At 38.1% G+C, this 20,216-nt stretch overlaps 1 protein-coding gene across 2 annotated transcripts in view; it reads left to right on the forward strand.

Annotated features, from left to right (window-relative positions):
• The first annotated feature begins 322 nt into the window (after positions 1-322).
• The window catches only part of LOC119552488 (trichohyalin), a 47,327-nt gene continuing 27,433 nt past the window's right edge, over positions 323-20,216 (forward strand). For both annotated transcript variants that reach the window (XM_037862086.1, XM_037862087.1), the window contains exon 1: positions 323-936. The gene's annotated coding sequence lies outside the window, so the exon portion shown is untranslated. The remainder of the gene's footprint in view (positions 937-20,216) is intronic.

Here is a 20,216-nt window from a genome sequence, read left to right on the forward strand (position 1 = left end):
TATTAACTAATATTTAACGTTTCAATAAACCACTTTAACTGATTTTTAAAAGTTAAAATGAGTTTAGCAGCAACATAAATGGTGTTTTAAAATGTAAACTACGGGTTTTTTAACCATTAAAGTTCAATTTTTCAGAACCTTATTATTTTTCAGTGTACCGCTCTCTGGCTCCCTCTCTTTTGGCAACAACAGCATCACGGCAGCGACGTCACAACACTGAGCGGCAAAACTCTAAGTTTATGTTTCGCTTCGGTTTCTGGCAAGCCGGCAGCAGAGTGGCGAGCTTTGCCTTCTCGACTGCTTTCGCGATTGCCAGTCGCAATTTTCCGTTCGTGGCGAACACACGCGTTTCCCAGCGAAAGCAGCGTTTGAAACTGCCGGCATTTCGAATCTCTTGGCCGTTAGAAGAAGTTGGCTAAAAGCGAACAAACCTCTCATTTCGGTCGAAAAACTTCCGATCGACAAAAACACAACAAGTGCGATTGGCCAGTGCCACTTACAATTAGCTGCAAGTGCAACTTGGCTACTTGGCTTTTTGGTTTTTTGGCTTCTTGGCTTATTGGCAGGTGTTGCTGCAGGTGAAATTTCGGTCGTGCCGGTTAGATTAGCCTGACACCTTCAACGATTCCGATTCCCACAACGATTCCCATTCAGAAACCGAAACCCAAACCGAAACCCACTCCGTGTGTTATTTCCCGCGCTAATTGGCTTGATTTTTGGCTCAAAACTAAATATCAAGTTTCAATATTTACCGTGTGCTCGCGAAATCGGACAGTCTGTCACTTGCGGAAACCGAAAGAAGTCTATATACCTCACATATATATATATATATATGATATATATCTTTTGGCATCGGGCCATCCTCAACGAGTGAGCTTGGAAAGCAGGCAGCCCATCCTATTTGCATTTCAAATTGTTTGCGAAGATCTAAGAAAGGTAAGTGGCTCGCCGGCGCAAAAGACTGGCTAAGTGAAAATCAAACATGAAGTGGTACAATTAAGTCGAACGATTTTCGATTCGATTTCTGGATTTTCGGGCGATATTTGCATAACCCGATGGGAAATATATATTTTTGTGCTTGTCCATTTCCTTTTGGCTGCATAAATTATCCCACTCTCTCTCGCGGGCTTTTCTATTCTATTCGGTCGCAATTCTAATTAAGTGCCGAGACCTGCCCCAATGATGTTGCCACTCCCACGACCTTTGGCCCACCATTGACCCCTCGACTGCTACACCGAGAAAAGCATGTCAGTATATCAAAATTCGCGGTTTTTCTTATCACTGTCTTTTAGCAAATTCTGGCTTATCAGTGCCAACCAAAGCCATCAATCATAAAATGCTAATATGATTTTTTTTATCGCTTGGCAACATGCCATGTGTTATAAAACTAGTTTTTTTAATGGAAATATATAAATGGGACAAAGTTTAAGTGTATTTTTTGATAGGAATATTAAAATTAAAAAATTTAATTAATGTCTCAAATTTTTAGTTTCCTTAAGAATTTTTAAATTCCTAAAATTCTGGTATTTGATAAGACAATATTTGTTGCCTTATGCTGTTAAAATGTTAAACCAATTTTAAAAAATCATAATATAATTATAATTTAAATTAAACAAAGTTGTTGCAATACTAATTTTTTCTTGTGAATATATTATTATGTGTTTTTTATATTTTAAAATGATTGATGGCCATTAAATAAGAAGATAATTTTACCGTAAACTTAGAATGTTGCAATAACTTTTGTAAAAGGTCAAGAAAATCATAATTAGCGTAGACAAAGTAAATAAAAATGTTATGTGCCATAATACAAAGTTGACTTGCTAATACATTTTTGTAGTAACAGTTTAAGTTTCGATAGGCTAAAAATACTTTTACCGGTATTATGAAATGTCACAGTGATAAGACGGAGATAGTGCTAATTTGTTTGATTACCGAAATGTTGTAGATATTTTTGCGGCGTGCATTTTGGCTGTTCTTATTGCCTTTTTTGCTATCTGTGCCCTTGTTGGCATTGTTAACAAAACTGTAGATTTATGCAGTAGATTAGCTCGTCAACACAATGCGAAGGCCAAAGGACATGCTCGATGGGAAGGTCCAAATCCGCTTATTAATGAGCTGTCACAGGGCAATGGAACTTGGCCACTGGATAAGGGGCGGCGGTCAAGACTTGGCCATCAATTAGCGTTAATGTGGCAATGTCGTCAGCGCTGCTCACTCGCCAAATGTCCTTGCCACACTTTTGTCAATCACAAGTATCTTTTGCAATTTGTTTTATTTTTCGCCAGCCGTGCGAATGCATTTCATATTCATAAGCTGTCGGCTCGAGGTAGTGAGTGTGACTAAGCCGACAACTTCTACAAGCCAAGAAATGATAAAATCGTTAAAATCGATTTGGTTTTTTACTTTTTTTTGGAGGAGGAGGAGGAGCTACGTGACCAACGATGACCTTCAGCGGAGCAGCTTGCTCCTGGGAGATTTAAGCCAAATGCACGAATCGCTTTTCGAGGGTCATAAATAAAAAGGCGAAATGGACCCCCTCTTTGTGCCACTCAGGTGCTCGACATGGCGCATATTTTTAGACGTTTAGCAGAACCCACTAAAAATACATTGCTATCTTCAGCAGAAAAAAGGAAATATCCCACAGAAAAGGGAAAACAAAGCCCTGCACTCAGAACCGACAGAATGCGCGCTGGGATATCATAAAATGCCGAAATGCAGAAAAAGAAACCAAAATTCGAGAAAATAGACATTAGCCAGCACAAAAGGCGAATCTCAGGCAGCGAACATTGGAGTTTTTAGTCGGGATTAGTCGATGAGGGATTACCCTGGGGAACTAAATGAATAATAATTGGGTTTTGTTACTAATAATTTATGCAGCAACTAAACTGAAACCGAAAACTTATTAGCATAGATTTGTTGACAGCTTTCTGGCTATCATATCTAAATTCATTAAACAAAAATTTGCTGGCATATAAATGTAGTAAAACCATACAGCTCAATTTAAGTGGTTTATATTTAATTATTTTCTGGCAGGTCATATTTTAATTAATGTTCTTATTTTGTAGTTTAATCATAATTAAAAAAATATGATATTATGTTCTACAGCACAACTCCCCTCGAATCTACATATCTAAGTTCCATAGAACACCATCTTCTTCTCCACTGAGACAAAAATGATACACTTTTGAGTGTCAGTGTGTGCAGGGGATGTGAGAATGCGAGACGGGGCAAAAAAAAACATAACAAAAAAGCAAGAAGACCGATAAAAAAAGGACAGAAAAAACATTTGGCAGAGCATAAAAGTAAAAATGAAATAAAATGGCATAAAAAATGCAACAGTTCAGTGAGATAAACACGAAAAAGCCAAGGTAGAAAAAGATATGAAACGGGGGGGAAGTTGGCCGAAAGCAAAGGGAAGCGGCTAAGAAAGAAAAGGAAGCGGGAGCATTTAGACCGAAAGAAAGAATGAAGGGACACCGAATGGGCCAGTAGCTTGGATTTCAAGCCCACTCACACATGGACATACCTTGCCGAATTTTAAATGAGTCAGCGAGCGATTCAGGTGGCCAAAAGGGGGCGGGGCGGGGACCTCGGGGGAGGTGGATCCTTCAATAAATGTCCAGTTGTCCGGCTCCTCTGCTTTCGGCCAACTCCGGGGCCTGCCTTCGACACTTGGCACGGTTTTAATGCCCTGCCCAAGGTTAACACGAACACACTGAAAGAAACAAAAGAGTAGATTTAAAATAATTATATAACAAAATCCATAAAAATAATATAAAGATAGGTACTTATACCACACTCAGAAAATATGTTAAAAATACTTGCCTTTCAATTTTAAATATATTACTATAAATAATATAATAAATATGATAACTTTTCATTTTGTTAATCATATTTATTAATGCCTTCAGTCAGTTTCAGTTTAATCAGTTATTAATGTATATATCTATTAACTCCCATTAAGATTAATAAAGTCCAACAACAAACCCCTCTTTAAACAATGGTTTTTTCCAGTGCACTTACACAAAAAGAAATACAGACACTCTCACATAATAAAGAAAGAGCGGATAAAGCTAGCAAATAGAAATGAAGAAATACAAATTGTATAAAAATGAAGGAGGGGTTTTTCGTAATGTGGCACAGAGATAAAAGCGTAAATAGAACCGAGGCACGAAAATTTTTTCAAATTACCAGCAAAGAGGTTGAGGCAGGGCCACCCACCACCCCCTATTTTAGAAGGAAAATGAGTGTGTTTGTGTGTGTGAGAACTTATTGAAAGTGCTAACACACACGCAAGTGAAACTGCTTATGCAGTCGTGTGGGTGCGGTGTTTCCACATCCTGCCAAGCGACCGCAGTTTAAACAAACTGCTTGGCCTGCCCGTGTCCATGTCCCTTATACCACTACTAATACAACCATGCGGGAAAGTTGTCACCTTTCTCCTGCCCCATTTACTCATCTTTATCCCCTCCCCCTCTGCACTGAAAAAATTACAATCCTTTTTCTAATGTTATTATTAAACTATGTTGTGTTGGTAAAATTCCTATTGGACCTAAAAAGTTGAGAAAAATATGTAGATGTGATATTTATTTATAAATGATGTTTCTTTATGCTAAATGATTAAATATTATCAAAATCTCTTACGTTATTGGAAAATGTATAGATTTTTCTTACAGTTTTATGACATTTTTTAAGAACTTTAACGAGCCAACACAAATACACAAGAATACTTAAGTACAAGTATCTTTTACTTTATTATTAATGTATCGTAGGTTTCCTTTTCCTCTTATAAAGTCAAACCTCTTACAAAACTAAATCACATAATTTTCGAATAAGAAACCGATCTATACATATGAATATGATGATACAATGATGATCTTAACGAAAGTCTTAAACCAAAATACATATTTTTTGTGAGTGCATGTACCTCCTTTCAACTGCTGCTGACTTTGCGTGTGTGTAATGAATTTAAAGTTTGCTCCGCATACATTTTTCATACGCTTGCAAATGGTTATGGCTTTTGGACCACCTCCTCAACCCACCCGGAAAACCCCCATGTGTGTATGTGAATCCACCTTGTATTAAGTGGGTGTCGTGTGTTAGCTTTTGTCCTTGTTATCCACACGAGACATGATTATTAATTTGCAATTCCTGCTAATTGCATGAGCTTCGGCCACCCACTCACCACTCACCACTCACCTGTTCCTGCCCCCAGGTGTTTCTTTGGCCATCTAAGCGATCGCTTAAAAACTTATTCTCATGTCTAGCTAACTAAGGCACATTCCACCACGCCACTGCTGTTCAAATAGATAAGCCCAGATTAGATTAGCGGTCACTGGAGCTCATGGAAAACATATTATGCTTTCCCTTTGACTCCCCAACCTTCCCCCAAGAATAAGTTCTTTATGGGGAATTCTAATTGCTTAATGGGATCCGCGAATAGTTTGGAATTTAAGGCTGGCCACTTGAAAGTATACAAAAAATGCTTAGAATTGATGGAATTAATCTCATTGCTCTAGCAATTGGCTGATTTTTTTGGGAATTCTGGAAGAATCTTGCCTTAACCAGATCAATTATTTCATTTGAAAGCATCTACGTAGAAGATTAATGATTATTAAAATAATAATAATTAAATACAAGTCTATGATTAGAATTAAATAATATTCTTTTCTTCGAAAAACTTGTAAAAATTATATGCTTCATATATTTGGATTCAAGTATTTTCCAGTTTAAATTTCCTGTAGTCCAAAATCAACCTAATCCATTTGTTTATCCTACTGCCACTTCATTTATCTCACTCGCTGACGGCACTCATTCATTAGGAATTTTTAATGCCAAGCCATTACATGGAAAAATTCACAAATTTGAATATTTATTTTGTGGCAAATTCTAAGCCATATATTCTGTAATAAAAATCAATTTGTGAGCAAACGGCCTGCCATTAAGAAGGCAACATGCCCGAAGTGGGCTCAGTTCAGCTTAGCACAGTTCAGCTCGTCAGTTTTTCTTGGCTCTACGATGATGATCTTGGCGATGAGGCGATGGCGCTTGAATACCGTCGGCTGTCATGTCGATGCATTATAAATTGTTGACATTAGCTGGCAAATCGACGACCAGACGGCGTCGGACGATAGGTTTAATTTCGTTGATTGAACAGCATCGAATCGAATCGAATCGAATCGGAGCAGGGAGCTACGAGTGTTTTACGAGCGCATTCTAGCATTTTGCATTTTGTTTATAAATCGCTGGCAATCTAATCGATCGGCTGGCTTTGGCATTCTGATACTTGTGGGGTTAGCGGCTAAGTGCTGTAGTTCGACTTCCTGTCTGCCTGGGGCGAAAAAAGTCCAGCGGGGGGTGGTGATTCGGTGGCTCGGCCTTGACCTGGGCGCCATTCAGAAAGGCGGCCTATTATAAGGCTCGCCCACCCAAAAGTTTCACTCTTTGCTGGCCTTTGTGCCTAGTGCTGGGCCATTGCGCATACGCCCTGCTGCCAGACTCCTTTTAACCCTTCGCAAGGCATTGAAGCTCTTAGAAATACAAGTATTTTATAAAAGTGAAAAGAACCTATTAAATACTTTTAATGATGTTTTATCTACTTTAGAAGCATACAAAATATATAGGTGGCTTTCATTTTTGAAAAAATTAAATATATTATATAAATACATAAATATTTAATTTATTAAATACCATGTCTTATCGAAACTTTTATAAAAACATGCAAAATAATATTCAGCAATATATTTATTTTTTAATTAACAACTAAATTTATTACTTGTTTAAAGTAATACAAATCAAAGAAAATATCTTAAATATAGGCCATTACCTTAAAGTTTTTTTATATAAACATAGTAACATTAAATTAGAAAACATTGTATATAATATTTAATAATATTTTTACATTGCTTTTAACTGGCAAATAATCATATTTGTTTTTAAAATGTGTATATAATGAAATTAGCTAAAAAGCGCAGTAAACATTTGGCAAGATAATAGTATAATAATAACAAAACATTAAGTTTTTAGCCAAAACACAAAAGCTTAGAATTTTCCCTTTGCTGGGTTAAGCTCGACAAAAGCAGCGGCAGCAGGAGTTTTCCTCTTTTCATTTAATATTTCCTTTTGAATCTGCAACAGAGGCCGGTTCCTAATTAAGTCGATGTTTGGCTTTCCAGCTGCGCTTTTGATGGCCAGCTTTAACCCCTAGATTCGGGTCTGCCATGTTCCCGAACTCAAAGCGAAATCCTGGCCATTGGGAACTGGGTCCTGGAAACTGGAACGGCAGTGGTAGTATGGTGATGATGATGATGATGGCCAGAAGGGCACGCACATACCGATAATTTGGCAAACTGGCGGGCAAACGCCACCGAAATCCCCAACAAACCCGACCGCAGGTCCACCGCTCGACAACTTCCATCGGGCAACAAATTGTTTTCTTTTCTGCGGTTTTTACTCTTAATTATGCGCAGTTAGGTGGAGTTGACTCGGGAATTACCACGATTTGGGTTCTGGTAATGGGACCCCGGGTTCTTCGCTTGTTGGGATTCGCTGACTTTGACATTTGAGTTCAGCTCGGTTCTCGTTTACATTTTTTTTCTCTGGCGATTCGCGACAGTCTGGGCGAATCGCCAGTTCATTAAACTGAAGTGTCATTCTGCGAACGTTTCCCTGCCTTTCTTTTATGTCTTTCACGGTAACGGAGCAAAGTACAGCGTTGTAAGAATGTGTTGTAATGGCAATGAAAAGCATGATTTAACGAATTTTGAGAACTCTTCTCGAGCTGACCTTAGCAAATATCGGGGCAATAATCTGGTAAGAAATAAACAAAAATAACAATTTAGTTGAACTAATTAAAGTGGCTTGTATGTTTAAAATGTACTATCAACAGTTTAAAATTTTATTACCTTAAACAAAATAAATTGATATGCACATAATTTATATCTAATTTCTAAGGAAATCTATTAAAGTCAAAAAATCCAATGCTTACATTTTATTTAATTCCATTTTTATGGATTTTCCGTTTTCTGCAGAATTCAAATTGCTGTTTTAAAAAGCTCAACTTCTTAACTCATAAAAGGTGTGCTTTAAGGGGTTCCTCGATGACTTTATCCCCATGAATTTATAATATTCCATTTTCCAAATTCGCAGTCATCGGAATTGCCAACACCCAAGTTTCGACTTAGCATGAATTACATCATAATCTCCTCGTTCGCACACCTTTAAGAGCATTAAACGCGTCGCTTTGCCCATAACAAATCGAAAAACTTTCAAATTGCGAACATACTCGTAAAATCAGTTGTTATGGCTTCACCCAACGCCGACTACGGAATATACCCGACTCAAATCGGTGAGATATGGCACCATTATGATTGCACAGGCACAGGCACTCAACGCTTTTTTTTTGCATGCCAAAAGAAAGCGGTGAAAAAAGTTTTTTTCTTTCGGCTTCGACATGCAAAAATTGTCAAGAACAATAAGGCGAAACCATATAAAATATGTTTTGGGTGCGTTGGGGCAGTTCATCAGACAAGCAGAGATGGAGACGCGCTGAAATTGTCAATTAGGCTGAAGCCAACCTCTCGAAAGCCCAAAATGTCCAAAACTTCATAAAAAAAACTTTCAAGTTTTTTATGCCTTTGGAATGAGAAATAGACAAGATCATGTTGCCGGGTAAAAAAAATCAAACAAACAGAACAGAACTATAACAAGGGACCGAGAACCGGCGTTTCTTGAGACCCCTTATCATAAACGATCGTGCTCAGGAAATCAAATAAATTATTTGGTCAGCGCCAAAGAAAACAAATTCCAAAAAAAATATAGGCTTTCGTGGTGGATTAATTTGCTGACGCCAGAACTTGGAGACAATGTTGTCGTCAGGGCGAAACAATTGATGGTTGAAGATATTTTTTATGGCTGAATTTGCTTTGATTTTGCTTTGGGCGAATAAACTAATAAAAATCACAAACAAGTTTTTTTTGGGTCTACGAGGTGTTAGACTACAGTTCTAATTAAGCCAATCTAGTGGGAAGAAGTCGTAAAGTCAGTCTTAAAGTTCGGCGAAAATAATCAACTTGGCTTTATTATTGCTGCTCCCTTGGTGCTTTTGGCTGCGCAGAATTAATGATGTAATACATTAGGCCAATTTCTCAAGCCAGCCTGCGCCTCATTACGAATTCTATTGCGCCGGTAAATGAAAGACCCATAAATATGCAAAATGATGGCCAAGATGGTGTTGACACAGTCGATGATGAGGCAGCTGATAAGGTGAACCTGTGAGGGGAACCTGGGATGGTTAAGTGGGATCTTAACCCGATAAACTAGAAAAGATAGCGAAAGGGTATAAGGTAGTTGTGTGCCCATTATGAACAGATAAGATAACTCGGTCGCAGGTTTATCTAAAAATCTTATCAGACGGAAAGTGCAAGATTTAAGAAAAATATCAAATAATGAGTAATCAATTAAATAGTCACGAAGGTCTGGAAAGTAGGGTAAACTTCTTCATCTAGCTTAAAGTAAAACGCTGTAGCTTAAAGAAAACTTTTATATATAATTTACTTATTCCTTTGAATTTGTACAAATCCTTGGCTTTTCTTACCTTTCTACTCACTTTGGAATCTTATCTCACACAATGTGGGCCCCTTAGAACGGAAAACTTTTCAAGTTAAATTTAACTCGCAGAAAATTCTGGGAATAGAATTAAATGCCTTAATTACATATTTACCAAGCTTTAAGCTTCAGCTTTTCCAGCTATGAAAACAAATTGAGATCCCTTTAATATCTTTGCTAATAGAATAAATATGTTAAATAAGATATTTGAGGTCCCTATCGAGATATGTTTATATTAGTTCGTAAACCGTCTTTGTCATTTTTATTACACTTCAATTAGAACCCACCCCAAAATGATTGGAATGACACTCGTTTAATATTAAAAACATTTCCGTCAGCAGTCGTAGAAATGTTCCAACTCCATCCATCATATTTCCGGCCTTCGGGCGACTTCCTCTTCATCGCCCTCAGAGTTATGACATATGAAATTAATGTACATTTAATATGTTTTCAATTTCAATGAAAATACCAGAAATGCGTCGAAAAATTTCCGGCATAAATTGGCGCCGCTTTGGATGGGCCCATAAATCTTTTCCAGCCAGGACAGGATGCTGCTCCTCCGCGTCCCTTAACTTTCAAAATTCAGTATCGCCCCCGAGGGCTGTCCGCTATTTATGCAAATTGCAAACAATCCGAGGTTCCGCATTTCCTCCCAGCTTCCCCAAATGATTGTGGCAAATGGAATTCATATTTGTGGCCTGTTTGTTCTTTTTTCAATTAGAGTTCGGTCAATGATTTGTTAGGAAATTTAATGGAAAATTGATTTTGGCCCCAGGCAAGTTATAAATAAATCTATTTTGTCCTCTCCTCCTAGATGATTTTATTTTATTTTTGTCAAATTAGTTATTAAAGAGGGACAGTCGACTGCTAAAAGGGGTTTGCATTTCCGCTTAAAATGTAATTTCCCCATGCAAGTTCCATGCATGTAGAAAAAGTTGGCAGAAAATTCTCTGGCAGAAGGAAACGCGAAAATGCGAAGGAAAAAGAAAAAAAAAAATGAAATATGTGCGCCAAGCAAAAAATGTGTTTTCCTCGAACACACACTCAGTTACTCACACCCCCAACCCCAACCCCCTTTTTGTTGTGCATTTATTTTTGTTAGTTTCATTTGCTTTGTGCAGCTGCTTTGCAATTTAACTCCGCCGCCCCTGGGAAAGCCCCTTAACCCCCTGTTGCCGGTTTGCTTAGCTGCTTCGCATCGCTAATCCAGTGCGAGATATTTTCCCGCTGCTGCCATAGATTTTTCTCGGGCATTGTTCGGCTGACAAAAAGTCATTTGTTGCACTTGCCAACTGGCGAACTGAGAGGAGAATAGATCTTTAGCGCGAAGACGGCTTCTTATGATGCGCTTAATTTGAGTTTGTTTAGCGGAAATGTGACAGGAAAAAATAGTTGGGCAAACAAGGAGCTGATGGTGGGGAAAACCCAACAAACCACTTAGCTAGAAATTTATACATTTTTTAATGACAAAAAACAACAACGTTGAAAAAAAAATGTTCACTGTATGTGTATAAATATATTGACCTTTGAAACATTTAATGTAATATATATTGTATCGCATTATAATAATTTGCAATTGATTTATTTAATTTGCATTTAAATGAGAACTGTTTTTTTATATTGCTGGATAACTATAGTGCATTCCACTGACATTGAAATTTTTTCATTGGCCTCAACCTGTTTTTTATCCATACCATTATAATAATATCACAAGCTTAATATTTTAAAAACCCTTTCTATCTTTTCTCTTTGCAGGTAAGCCCTCTTGCCATCCGAATAATCCTGGTAACTATTTCCAGCTGACCAAACGGCCTGAATGCCCCCTCCAGTTTCATGCAACTTTTCCTTGAAACCAAAAATAAAACATACGCATGCAGTGCAACATTCGATATGCAAACACACAACAAATTGTATTCAGTTGGCAGAAATATTTCAGCTCTTAACATGTTGATTTTCGCGAAATCGAAGCGAACGGCGAGCTGTACACCAGTGCGTATGTGTAATGCATGGCGGCGGGCACGAGGCGCATAACGCATACGCCGCGTATGCACGCCACGCGCAATTAAGCCAAACAAAATGCGATCGTGAAGCGTTCATAAAAATAAAATAAAATCCAATATCAAGAGAAAAAAAAAGTAAAGAGCGCAAAAAGCGAGATGCGAAAAACGCGAAATAAAAATTAACACCCAGCATAAAATATTCTCAATTTAACGACGGCGTGTGCATGATAAATATATAAGTTTGAAATGTGCACGATAATTAATAAACATTTAGGCGGGCAGCGAGGGGTGCTCCTGGTGCTGGCCAACAGCACTATGCAGTCAACCACTTGACCATAATCAGTCAATCAGCCGGCAAAACGGGGACGTTGTTGTTTCACCCATTAATGAAGTTGTTGTGTTTGCCTGCGCCGGCCCACGCATATAAATATGTGCGAATCTATGGACACATATAGCGATATATGGCGATATATGGCTTTATGGTGATATACCGACATGGCGACTGACACGACTGCAATTGCCGCTGGCAATGGTTTCGATGCAGGCCAATTAAGCGCATCAATTTGGCCCGCTTTGCTTGTTTATCGAAGTGAAAAGCGGCCGACACGAGCCACATGTCGAATGGCTAATCAGACACTTTGGGGTCATTTCCAATGCAGATTTTGGGGCGGAGTTGTGTCGGAGTTGTCTCTTTTGCCCCCCCCCCCCCCCCCCTGGGGGCGACCAGTTCCGCAATTGTTCAATTCCCAATTAAATCTATCCCGTGAGGGGTCCCAATTCCCCCAACCATTCGGATATCACAGCCGGAACAACTACGCACTTTCAGTTCTGGGGAACCATCGCGATTCCAGTCTTCACTGGTGTACCCATTGCCTTGCTCTTATTTTCATTCATATATCCATGTGGGTTAGGGTGGGTCAATGTGGAGTTATAAAGGTTATAAGGATTATCTAAAGATTGCTGAGATATTCTTCCTGAATTTACTTTCTACACTTCACCTAGGTTCCACGAAATTTAAAAATATTTGTATAGTATAGGAAAAGTTAAGGTGATGTTTTTATAAAATATTTAAAGGCTTACCATATTATTCCAAAGCATGCTTAAGTATTTAAAAAATAATTAAAAATGCTTTCATCACTACTCTTTTGAATTGTATTATTGTTAAGAGTTATAAAGCAGAAAAACCTTTTAAAATAAGGAATAACTTAAATTTTGTATCATCAAAAACCTTTTTTTTAGAAAAAATTTAGTTCATGATTGTTTAGGGTTAGTTTTTTTCAATAAAAATATGGTATATTTATAGGGATTAAATAAATCGAAAGACCTGGTTTTCTTTTGAAAAATGCACTTTAAGAGCCTTGGGGATTATCGACAGATAAGCTTCCCACTTGTGATCTCATATCTCGCAGACACCTCAAGTAGGGCCACCCTAATTCGCCGGGCTGACCCAGTTGAGTGGTGCAGTGCGTTCATATGTACGTGTAGGTGGTGCTGCCCAGTTGTTGCCCAAGCAGGTCAACAATGGAGTGCCACTCAATATACAAAAACACAGCTATCCGCCGATGAATGCAAACAACAGTGGCAACAAAGACTTCCACTGCTAACAATCTGCAAAAATGTGGGGGGCGGCTAAAAAAAAGAGAATTTTTTAGAAAGCCTGTGTGAAGGAACCAAAGGCAAATTGCTAAAATCCTTTTCAGACTGAACGACGCCACTGGCCGGAAAGGATACGCTTGTTAGGAGCGGAAGTGAAAGCCAGGATAAGAAAGAGACAGCCACACGCAATTAGAAAGAGACAGGGCAGCAGGGACATCATTGCTGCCAGGGACTCTGTAATTAAACGCTTAATGCGATTTCACTTGCTGCTGCTGTTTTTCGTTACTGCCGCTCTGTTAATTGGGTCACTCGAAATGAATTTTTAGCGCTTATTCAAATCGCCGGGCATAATGAAGATGTTTTCCCAGGTTTAGCCACTTAATTGACTTTCATTGTTGTTCGCAGTGTTCTCAATGTTCCACCTGCAGCACAACTCAATTAGCCAAATGGCAAAGTTCTTGCACAACTTTCGCAGTCTGCATAATTTGTAGGTCAGCTGGCTGGCTTTGGCACAAAAGCCTCTCGAACAATTAATTGCAGTTAAATGGAATTGCTAAAGGATTTTGTTTAGCCAAATAGCTTGGAGATTTCCCTCGTATTTGTATGGCCTACTCCAGACCAAGATGGCCCATTTATTGGCCAGCTAAACGCTAAGCATTTGATTAATTTAGCCCTTGAAGGGAAATAGGAAAAATATTAGGCTTCTTTGAGAACAAAAAACCATACACGCAAATAAGTTTCACTGTCTTAAGATCATTCATATAAAAAAACAACCATCAAGAAATATAAATTAAAATAGTATAGGTATATATTTCTAAAACACCAAATTTTAATCAATTTAGGACATTTAAAATTGCCAAAAAACAAGGAAAACTAGAAGCGGACTTTTTAATTTTCCATGCCTACAACATTTTTTTTCCGTTCTTTAGTGAAAAGTTGTTGGCGGATACAACAGTGAACGCGTGCAAAATATTTCTTAGTCTTTTCGTTTCTTGGGCTGTCAACATTTTGGCAATTTGATTAAGTCCAATTTGTGCTACGTTTTGGCTGCCACGCCCATCTACCCACAGCCCCCTTTCCAGCAGATCGGTTTATTTGCGCTCAACTTTCCAGTTAAATAAGACAACAAAAATTTATTTGCCCAACTTTTCGTTCGTGTGTGTGGGTGGCTGGTAAATTGTAATTCCATTAGGAAAAGTCTGCAACTCAAATGTCATTTAAGTTTGTCTAAAAGGGCTGTTTTGTGGATGGGGGGTGGGGCGGAATGTAGCCGAACTCCTGGGATTTGGGATTGGGATTGGGATTGGATGCGGAAGAATTCCGGAGGAAACCGAGACACACAGCATTTGCATGGCAAATATAATTACAAAGAAACAGAAAATGCAATTTACAATTGCATACTTCTGGGCAATCTAGCAGGAAGCTCGCATACATACGTATTTCGTTTTCAAATTTGACGAAACATATACTGCGTTTATGCTATGCCTATTTCATGAAATCAATTCATGAAATGAGCAAATTCGTGTGTGCATAAACACCGTTTCATGAATTCGATAACACACGAAAGTTGACTATGAATTCAGTCCCAATTTACGAAATGCTGAGGCACAGCCTACTTCACAGCCTACTACTCTATAGAGCTCTATATCAAATTCGAAAAATTTGACAGCTATACTAATATCATTTCATGAATTTGTCTGTGTTGTATAAACAGGGTCTATTATAATTTCATGTATTGGAGAATGCATGAAATTCATAGCATAAACATAGTAACATATGAATATTTCAGGCATCGATTTTAGGGCAGCCGCCTGTTCGTTTACATCAATTAGAGTGGCAAATAAATATTTCACTATTTCGATTTCGTCCAATATATTGCCATATAATTATAAGCAAATTGATCCTTTTCAGAACGGATTTGCCACAGGCTGACACCCAAACGCACATTTGTATTCATGCACTGAGAGAAACAATCCAGTAGGTAGCTGCATTTAAAGCTTTATAATTTTCAAAGTCTGTAAGAAAATAAAAGCATCCAAGAATACAGGAAACTTTCCTTGGGACTTTTATGCTGGTTATGTTCAATAATTAAAAAAAAAACCAATAATAAAATAGAAACTTAAGATATTACATATTGAAATGTTTATTCCATTAGGTATAACCATATTATAAAATATGATATATAAGAAAAATAGTTCGTGGCACAGCACTTCTTTAAAAATGTTTTTACTAAGAGATTTTTTAAGGGATCTAAAACTTTTCCTTCATTTTCCAAAACTAAAAACATTTTTTAATATTCTTATTTAAATTGCAAAGTTTCTAGAATATTTTTTGGAGTGTACTTGTAAAACCCCCCGCACAAGCAAGCAAAACAAGTTGAGCTCACTCAAACTAATCAGTTGTTTCAATATTTGCCCGAAGGCGAACAAGGACAAAAGTCATCAGCAATGGATGAGGTGGGGGAGATGGAAGGGAGGAAGTGGAACCTGCATTGCAGGCAGGAAACGGAAACGAGTGGCGGAGAACAACGGAAACAGCGCAGTGCACTGCAGATGTGAGAGCCACTTGCTCCTCCTTTTCTGTCTGTCACCTGCAACGTGCCACGCCCTCCATCAGCGCCCACATGACGATTAGAAAAGAGTTAAGGCCACTTAGCCAAGGGCTAATTCATTTTCTCGCACACTTTGGAGTTGCAGCATTTAAACAAAATGTTCCATATTTTCGCAGCCAGACGGATCCTTTTAAGTTACGCCACGCCTTATCGCGTGGGCCTCGTTTCAGCATTCTTTTGTTGACTTAAATACGTTTGCATAAAATGCGGCTAATTAAAACTTATGAAACGGGCGAAAAAAAAGCAAAAAACGGTTAGCGCAAAGCGAAGAAATCCGCTGGAAAAGTGCCTAGGAAAAAAGGGAGAGTAAAAAAATGCATAAGCCAACTTTATTTGAAGGAAACTTATCGAATTTTCATGAACTTTTAGGCCCATGAGAGCGGAAGACCTTCTTCATTTAGCAGTCAAAAAAATTTTAAAAATAATAGGTATAGGAAAATTATACCCTTTAGATTTTAAAAGATCAAGGGAATTATTAAGGGAGAAATTAAAAATATAATTTAAGGTATTAGCGTTATATTGAGGAACTATTCTAATACATATGTGACAAATTATAATATAATTATATTTCAAAGTTTTTTCTGAGATTAATTTTAAAAGAATTAAGTAGTGGTTATAAAGACAAGGTTTTGTTTTTAAAGGAGAATTTAAAGAAATTTCAGAATTAATTGAGCCGAAAGTTTTGGAAATATTTGTGAGCTTTTAAAGAGAGTCCCAGGAATGCCAACTGGTCCAACCTATTTAATCCCAGAGCAGAAGTTTCACATCGTTGCTCCACTCCAGGAATTTCCGCTTGGCCAAAGTGCCATCGCTCATTGTGAGTGAAATAAACATAATGTCGTTACCCCAATCGTCCCGCTTTTCCACGCTTTTTGCCTCCTTTTTTTTGGCGCACAAGGACAACGGACGACTGTGCAAATGAGCAATAATAAAAGCCAAAACTCTTGGGCTGTTAATGCTGGCGCATTAAAATAAAAACCCCGAAAAGGCGAAATAAAAAAGAGGGATTCCAGAATCCAGAATCCAGAAACCAGCCACCGGAGGGAAGTGGAATAAATCGCACAAAAAGCGATGGGGAGGCCGTTGAAGTGACGTGCCACGCCCCCAGGCTGCCTTTGGCCATCAAGCATAATCAACTTGCTGCTTAAGTTATAATTTTTTCCTTCTCTTGTTTTTTTTTTCTTGCCCCCGTCTGCAATGCTAATGTTCCATTAAAGATGCCGCAAAACTTCTTATGGTCCGCGAGTGTGGGGCTTTGCCATTTGCCAGTTCCATAAACAAATCCAGAGTGTTTCTTGCAAGGCTGTTGCATAAATAACCCAAACTTAGAGACCATAAAAATCAATTCCCCTACAACATCGAGGGAGCTATTCTGCCTGTTCCTTTTGTTTATTTGCATTTCCTGCCCCGAGAAACGGAAGTTCGCATGTCAGTCGCTGGGTAGCTGGATGATCATAAAATCAGCCAAAGGCCAGCCGCAAACTTCTCATCTTATTTACGGGCGTATAGATGGGGCTTCAGGAACCCCTAACCCCAAAAAAAACTCAAGGCCCGGGGCCTCACTTAGGCAAATGGGCAGGATATACTCGCCCCAGCTGGCCGTGAATAATTTCTAGCATTTATGATTAAAGCTCGTGGCGGGGGCATTAAAAATGATTCGAGTGATGAAGATGGTCTGGCTGACATTTCTTGGCAGGTATTAAGAAACTTAAAGGCCAAAAACACTTAAACATGGAAAACAAAATGATATTCATTAATGTTTCTGCTGACACAAAGACAAGACAAATAAATCTAGATATATGTTGCCGTAGATGAGTAACACTTAATTTGACCAGAGGTATAATATGGAATATATTATTTAAATTATTTGTACTAATGCCATGAATATTTGTTGCTAGATTTTAGATGAGTAACATTTAATTTAACCAGGGATATAATATATTTAAGTTATATATTTTCCTATTTTGTCATTTTCTATTTTCAGTTTCTGTTTAATGATTTTTCTGCTGACTTTGCAAAAAGCACTAATTAAATACTAAATACTTACAGAGTGTACATTCCTTCTTATTTGGCACTACAAACCGCAATCATCTTACCAACTATTTACGCAGGGTGTATATAAAGATACATTTCAGATAAGCCTTAAGGCTTTTCACCATAACTTAGTGGGCTAATTGGTTCACACTTTTTTTTTTCGCCGTAGTTTTCCTCAATTTTGGGGTAAACATTTGTATTCGTTTTTCGGCTCTTCGTACGAAACGAGAAGCGTGCCAATTTTCTCAGCAATTTTCCTCTTTATTTTTAGACCGAAATTAGTCATCCCCAACGCAATTCGAGACTCAGACGGCTTTCCATTCGAAAATATTTAAAAGAGATAGAAGGGCAAAGCAAACACTTGTTGCGACAGGCTTCCCTCGAACCTAATTGACAATTAATTGTTTCTTCGGCCACTCGAGGTTATTTGGATGGCGTTTCCAAGAATGCCGGGGATTATTCAAAATTTATGCCAACTGGCTATCATTAGGCCTTCGTTTATGTCACACAGTTTCTCGTTCTTTTTTTTATAGATATACATTTTATACTTCACAAGTTTTTTGATTTATTTGTGGGCTGTTTTCAGTTTGTTGAATTTGGGTTGAACAATATTGTGCTTCTGTTTTATTCTCCTGCTGTACTTTTTCCGCAGAATTTTATTTTTGATTTTATTGGCCAGCATTGATACATTATACGGACTGAATGATTGATGATTGAGCGGTTGCTAAAATGCCGAAACATGAACTACAACAAAATGAGAGGCTCGAATGGCATTTCTCTGTTGTGCAAATCATGGCCATTATTTTGGTGTACTGCTCTTTTTTTCATTGCTTTTCATATTTATTTCAAAATTATGCGACACCTGAGATTAAAGCGGATAAATTGTCACAGGCATTCCAGCAGCTGTCAAATAAGTTGGAAAATATGTCAACTGCATGTGCGGGGGGGGCTCTGAATGCTGATGCCTATGAATTGGCCAACGTGATTGATGTTTTTTGCCGGCTGACATAGACACAGGGAGAAGAACATTTCCCATTTTGTTTAAGAGTACTTTTATGGATTTTATGGCCCGCCGAGAGTGGGATTTTTTTGTACATTGTAGAACAATTCGATTTGGCCACGTTTAATATGCAATATTGATGCCATTCGACGTTTACTTTGTCCAATCAACAGTCTCAATGCAATTTTAATGCATTAACCGAATTAAAAAAGCCGGCTCGAAAATGATTCAATTAATCTGCATGAAAAATGCATTTATGATTCATTTATACACTCGGCGCAAATGGGAAATCCATGAAATATGCACCACAATCCGACCGCAACAAAAGGTCAAAAGCGCAATTAGCCAGGCTATAAATATATACACTTGTCATTCAGGGACAGATGCCGTGACATATCCACCAGAGATGTGCCACAGGGCGTATAAATAAATAATATTCGAGAATAAAATCCATTCCCGGTAATGTGGGGCTGGTAAGAGAGGGCAAAGTGCCTGAAATACATTTTCAAGTTCAGGCCAACGAAATCGTCTCGAAAATAGAAATGGCCAAAGGTCATGGGGCAGCCCGATGGTGGGTGGGTGGGTTGTTGACTGTGGGGTTGGAGTGGGCTGGAGTGGGTCGCTTCAGCTGTTCATCGCTGGCCCCCGGCAAAAGTCCCCTTGGAGTGCACCGCAAATTGAATTCAAATTCGTAAACGTGCCATCTCATGTGTGGCAAGCAGTTCAGCGGTGGTTTTTCGGGGGCGCAACAAATGGGCGGCGGTGGGTGTGGGCGTGGCTGTGCAGCTATTCAACTGTCTGGGGGACTTGGGGAATTGTTCTGAGTGCCACACAAAAAGTGTCCCGATGCAGCGACAGTTGGAAGGCAAAAAAGATACTTCTGATACAGATAAAAATAATGGGAGTATCCCATTTATATATTAAGATTCAATAAAAGATACTTCTGGTACAGATAAAACTAATAGGTTTATCCCATTTCGTATATAAATGTGGATTTAATATTAATACTCTCTTTTTATTATTTTATTGTTCAAGTATATATATATATTTTTAAGATATAACAACGTTTTAATTATTTTGGGGGCTTATACTTAGTTTTGATATTTTACAGATCAGGGTTATTAAAATATATACAAACCTTAATCTCTTTCCTATTCTCTAATAAACTTAAATAAAATTCTAACTTTAAAAAAATCATTTTTTTTATTTTTAACACCAAGTTTATAAAGATAAGTAAAATATCATATGAGAAATAAACATCAGGGCACTCGAAATCAGTCGATCGCTTCGTCATTGAACTGCAACGACGTGTCTCGCGTCCCCCAGCTGCTTTCCCATTTCTCCCCATTATAGAAATGAAAATTTGTGC

Source organism: Drosophila subpulchrella, chromosome 3L, assembly GCF_014743375.2.
Source record: "Drosophila subpulchrella strain 33 F10 #4 breed RU33 chromosome 3L, RU_Dsub_v1.1 Primary Assembly, whole genome shotgun sequence".
In the NCBI taxonomy this organism is placed as follows: domain Eukaryota; kingdom Metazoa; phylum Arthropoda; class Insecta; order Diptera; family Drosophilidae; genus Drosophila; species Drosophila subpulchrella.